The 6,228-nt window shown below is 47.9% G+C and overlaps 1 gene segment (V, D, J or C); it reads right to left on the bottom strand.

Annotated features, from left to right (window-relative positions):
* Positions 1–1,477: 1,477 nt before the first annotated feature.
* On the bottom strand, positions 1,478–1,936 carry LOC311274072 (Ig kappa chain V region 120-like). The segment is given in 2 exons: positions 1,891–1,936; positions 1,478–1,782 (listed from the first exon to the last, which is right to left on the bottom strand).
* Between the last annotated feature and the right edge of the window lie 4,292 nt (positions 1,937–6,228).

The following is a 6,228-nucleotide window of genomic DNA, read 5'->3' as shown; positions in this document are numbered from 1 at the left end:
TACAATTTTATCGGTAAATGCAGCTTATCTGTGTGTTCACGCTTCATTCATTCTACATGTGGTTAAAAGGAAGTGAAAGAGACAGATGACAAAGGTTTGAACTGTGTTCACATGAGTGTTTCAGCTCTGTCAGCTTCAACAGAAGAAAATCATCACAGGGATGAGTTATTCACTGTCACACATTATGAAACACACATGAAGGTGTCGTCAATAATCATCATCAGTGAACCTTTTTAGTTGCATTTCCACTTGAATCATGTGTCTGATGGTCTGATACTGAGTGATTTATGAGAGCAACAGCAGCACAACTTATTCTGTTTGAGCTGATCAAATATAAGAAATGAGCAGTTTGTCATGTGTCTTTATTACCAAGCCTTCACTCTCATGACTTTGTCTTCTCTCCCCCTCTCCTCCCCCCTCTCTCTCCTCCAGTGGGTGTGGTGCGGCCCACCCTGACCGTCCTCCCCCCCTCCAGTAAGGAGCTGCAGCAGGGCAGTGCCACACTGGTGTGTCTGTCCAGCGGGGGCTTCCCCTCCACCTGGAGGCTGGGCTGGAAGGTGGGGGGCAGCAGCAGCTCCTCAGGGGTGTCACACAGCTCGGAGGTCCTGGGGAGTGACGGCCACTACGGCTGGAGCAGCACCCTGAGCCTCTCTGCAGACCAGTGGAGGAAGGCGGGCTCAGTGAGCTGTGAGGCCAGTCTGAATGGACAGAGCCCTGTCACTCAAAGCCTGGAGCCTGAGCGCTGCTCAGAGTAGAGCTTCAGCAACACTTCCTGTCTGGAGATGATGCTGCTGCTTTGATAGAGATCTTGATGAAGCTACAGATCTCCTCTGTTCACATGTTTCTGCAGGTTTCACAGCTCTCTGCTCAGTGTTTCAGTCTGCATGTTGCTGTCTAATACTGATCTTCTGCATATTCTTCTTCATCTTCTTTACTTTCAAACTGAATATGATCAGTTTCACTCCAAGAGAAACTTCATCTATGAACTATCATTTAATAAAACAGTGAATAATGAAGAGTCAGTGTCTTTGTATTTCTTTTATTATATATTCATCATGAAAAATACCTTCTTGATCATCTCAGTATGATAACTGATATTATTGCAAATAATAAAAAGTGCATTAAATATAAAAGACTTTATGTGTTCCTACATGGACTGTTGTTATTTCAGACTGTTTTGTGTCGCTGTCAGAAATGATTTTGTGACATCACTGGTTATAGTCCAACAAGAATCTAACTTTCACAGCCTATTTAAGAAGAATTTGAGTAAACTGACAACTCAGAGTTTAAAACTGTATATGGAAGAGTGTCTGTGAGTCTGTTTCAGCTTTATTTAGATTCATTGTGGTTCTGCTTGATGACTCTTGTGTTCACTGGACCAGTTCTCCTCATCACAGTCTCTTCACCAACCCTCTGCACCTGCAGCAGGCCGTTTTCACTTCAGTCAAACTGAAGGAGGTTTTTGTACGGCTCTGAATCACTGTGTGAACGTTGTACCAACACCCATGCAGTAATAATCTCCTACATCTTCAGCCTGAACCCCACTGATGGTCAGAGTGTAGTCAGAACCAGATCTACTGCCACTGAATCGAGACGGAGTTCCAGAGAAGAGAGTTGATGACCTGTATATCAGAAGTTTGGGAGCCTGTCCAGGTTTCTGAAGGTACCAACTGAGAGTGGTACCAATACTTGAACTCCCTGTGGCGCTGATGGTCACAGTCCCTCCAAGACTAACAGACTTGGATTTGTCAGCCTGAGTCACAAAATCGTTTGCAGAAGACTCTGAAATGAGAAATGACAAATCTTGTGAATAAAAATGAAACAAGTTAAACAAAAATGAAGTGGAAGGAACAAACTGAATTTGCACCAAACGTTTTCAAAATCTCTCACCCTGACTCAGAAAACCCAACATGACAATCAGAGTCATTGGCGACATCATCCTGATGCAGTTTTCAGTGTGAGTGCATGAAAACAGTTCAGACTCTCTGTGACATAAGAACTTAAACTCTGAGGAGCAGTGATGCATTAAAATCATGCAAAATATATTTAAGAAGGCAAACACACACCTGTTCATGTGAAACAGAGAAAGAGGAGGTGAGGTGGAGTGACAGCTCATCATCTTGAGGATCATTGGACAGTTTAAAGTCCATCTAGAACATTTAGACTTTGAGCTGTTTTACATTTCTTCTCCTCATTTTAAACATCCTGCATTTCACATTTTATGATCTCACATGACTTTGTCCTCATTAACAGGTCTATATCACCCCCTGCTGGCACACTTCATCAACACTGACCTCACTATGAACTGACACCATTATTGACTGATTTTGAATGTATTCACTTTTTCCCTGAATCTTGTTATTTAGACTTCTTTCTCACTAGTTGTGACTTGTGATAGCATAGCATCCTTTTACATGTTGGAAACATAGAGCTGTGTGAATCTTATGGCAGTGAGACACAACTGTCACAGGTTATAGTGAGAAAAACACTGAATTTCATTTGTATCTCCAGGTCAAGATGCATCAGAAAAATATCATCATTTTTTAAAATAAAACAAGAGAAAGCCTGAGCCCTGTACTTAGTCAGGAAACTGTAGTGTGATCTGCTCACAGACCACAGTGACAGTCTCAGTGTCACCAGGATCAATGGGGTAATCTCAAACTCCTTCAGTGTTAGTCACAGTTTGTTCTGGAGTCACATTCTCTCTCTTTGCATCCAGCATCTGATTTACATTTCTTTTTACACATGTTCCATTTACCGACACCAAATATGTTACCGGACCCAAAACATCAGCTATTACACCATCCAACCACTTCTCCCCTCCCCTGTAGTTCTTTACAAGCACTCATAGGCTCCCGCCAGTGTCAAGTCTTTAGTATGGGCGGCATTCAGCATGTGGTCGCGGAGCTCTGCACTTTTAAACCCCGCACACAAATAAGCTCCGCCAACTTGTGCTCGGACTGTTTAAATGGCGCACACAAGTCCATCAGCAAAGTACGATTCTTTTTGCCCACAACTGTCGGGAACACGGCTTTTAACTTATCATCCCCATCACTTCTGCCCTGAGACCAGGAGGGATTCACCTGCCTTCGTTGGGAAACAATGGTCTCTGCCCTGAGACCAGAAGAGACTAAACAGCCATGAGGAAAATCCTACAAAACAACTTCTGCCCTGAGACCAGGAGGGATTCACCTGCCCTCAGACAACTTCTGTCCTGAGACCAGGAGGGATTCACCTGCCCTCAGACAACTTGTGCCCTGAGACCAGGAGGGATTCACCTGCCCTCAGACGATTTCTGCCCTGAGACCAGAGGAGACAGTTGACTCCCTTTCGTCCAACTACGTTGCCTTAAAACAGAAAAATACAACTTCTGCCCTGGGACCAGGAGAGATTCACCTGCCCTCAGACGATTTCTGCCCTGAGACCAGGAGGGATTCACCTGCCCTCAGACAACTTCTGCCCTGAGACCAGAGGAGACAGTTGACTCCCTTTTGTCCAACTACGTTACCTTAAAACAGAAAAATACAACTTCTGCCCTGAGACCAAGAGAGATTCACCTGCCCTCAGACAACTTCTGCCCTGAGACCAAGAGAGATTCACCTGCCCTCAGACAACTTGTGCCCTGAGACCAGGAGGGATTCACCTGTCCTCAGACAACTTCTGCCCTGAGACCAGAGGAGACAGTTGACTCCCTTTCGTCCAACTACGTTGCCTTAAAACAGAAAAATACAACTTCTGCCCTGAGACCAGGAGGGATTCACCTGCCCTCAGACAACTTCTGCCCTGAGACCAGGAGGGATTCACCTGCCCTCAGACGATTTCTGCCCTGAGACCAGGAGGGATTCACCTGCCCTCAGACAACTTCTGCCCTGAGACCAGAAGAGACAGTTGACTCCCTTTCGTCCAACTACGTTGCCTTAAAACAGAAAAATACAACTTCTGCCCTGAGACCAGGAGAGAGTCACCTGCCCTCAGACAAAGTTGTGGGAAACAATGGTCTCTGCCCTGGGACCAGATGAGACTAAACAGCCATGAGGAAAATCCTACAAAACAACTTCTGCCCTGAGACCAAAGGAGACAGTGGACTCCCTTTTGTCCAACTACGTTACCTTAAAACAGAAAAATACAACTTCTGCCCTGAGACCAGGAGGGATTCACCTGCTCTCAGACAACTTGTGCCCTGAGACCAGGAGGGATTCACCTGCCCTCAGACAACTTCTGCCCTGAGACCAGAGGAGACAGTTGACTCCCTTTCGTCCAACTACGTTGCCTTCAAACAGAAAAATACAACTTCTGTCCTGAGACCAGGAGAGATTCACCTGCCCTCAGACGATTTCTGCCCTGAGACCAGGAGGGATTCACCTGCCCTCAGACAACTTCTGCCCTGAGACCAGGAGGGATTCACCTGCCCTCAGACAACTTCTGCCCTGAGACTAAGAGAGATTCACCTGCCCTCAGACAACTTCTGCCCTGAGACCAAGAGAGATTCACCTGCCCTCAGACGATTTCTGCCCTGAGACCAAGAGAGATTCACCTGCCCTCAGACAACTTCTGCCCTGAGACCAAGAGAGATTCACCTGCCCTCAGACAACTTCTGCCCTGAGACCAGGAGGGATTCACCTGCCCTCAGACGACTTCTGCCCTGAGACCAAAGGCGACAGTGGACTCCCTTTTGTCCAACTACGTTACCTTAAAACAGAAAAATACAACTTCTGCCCTGAGACCAGGAGGGATTCACCTGCCCTCAGACGATTTCTGCCCTGAGACCAAGAGAGATTCACCTGCCCTCAGACAACTTCTGCCCTGAGACCAAGAGAGATTCACCTGCCCTCAGACAACTTGTGCCCTGAGACCAGGAGGAACTCACCTGCCCTGAGACAACTTCTGCCCTGAGACCAGGAGGGATTCACCTGCCCTCAGACAACTTGTGCCCTGAGACCAGGAGGAACTCACCTCCCCTCAGACGATTTCTGCCCTGAGACGATTTCTGCCCTGAGACAACTTCTGCCCTGAGACCAAGAGAGATTCACCTGCCCTCAGACAACTTCTGCCCTGAGACCAAGAGAGATTCACCTGCCCTCAGACAACTTGTGCCCTGAGACCAGGAGGGATTCACCTGCCCTCAGACAACTTCTGCCCTGAGACCAGAGGAGACAGTTGACTCCCTTTCGTCTAACTACGCTACCTTAAAACAGAAAAATACAACTTCTGCCCTGAGACCAGGAGGGATTCACCTGCCCTCAGACGATTTCTGCCCTGAGACCAAGAGAGATTCACCTGCCCTCAGACGATTTCTGCCCTGAGACAAGGAGGGATTCACCTGCCCTCAGACAGCTTCTGCCCTGAGACCAAGAGAGATTCACCTGCCCTCAGACAACTTCTGCCCTGAGACCAGGATGGATTCACCTGCCCTCAGACAACTTGTGCCCTGAGACCAGGATGGATTCACCTGCCCTCAGACGATTTCTGCCCTGAGACCAGGAGAGATTCACCTGCCCTCAGACAACTTCTGCCCTGAGACCAGGAGGGATTCACCTGCCCTCAGACAACTTCTGCCCTGAGACCAGAAGAGACAGTTGACTCCCTTTCGTCCAACTACGTTGCCTTAAAACAGAAAAATACAACTTCTGCCCTGAGACCAGGAGAGAGTCACCTGCCCTCAGACGATTTCTGCCCTGAGACCAGGAGGGATTCACCTGCCCTCAGACAACTTCTGCCCTGAGACCAGAGGAGACAGTTGACTCCCTTTCGTCTAACTACGCTACCTTAAAACAGAAAAATACAACTTCTGCCCTGAGACCAGGAGGGATTCACCTGCCCTCAGACGATTTCTGCCCTGAGACCAAGAGAGATTCACCTGCCCTCAGACGATTTCTGCCCTGAGACAAGGAGGGATTCACCTGCCCTCAGACAGCTTCTGCCCTGAGACCAAGAGAGATTCACCTGCCCTCAGACAACTTCTGCCCTGAGACCAGGATGGATTCACCTGCCCTCAGACAACTTGTGCCCTGAGACCAGGATGGATTCACCTGCCCTCAGACGATTTCTGCCCTGAGACCAGGAGAGATTCACCTGCCCTCAGACAACTTCTGCCCTGAGACCAGGAGGGATTCACCTGCCCTCAGACAACTTCTGCCCTGAGACCAGAAGAGACAGTTGACTCCCTTTCGTCCAACTACGTTGCCTTAAAACAGAAAAATACAACTTCTGCCCTGAGACCAGGAGAGA

This window comes from Pagrus pagrus, assembly GCF_965226575.1.
Source record: "Pagrus pagrus genome assembly, chromosome: 18".
Classification (NCBI taxonomy): domain Eukaryota; kingdom Metazoa; phylum Chordata; class Actinopteri; order Spariformes; family Sparidae; genus Pagrus; species Pagrus pagrus.
The sequence above is the reverse complement of the archived record's forward strand: the minus strand, read 5'-3'. Positions and strand labels throughout refer to the sequence as shown.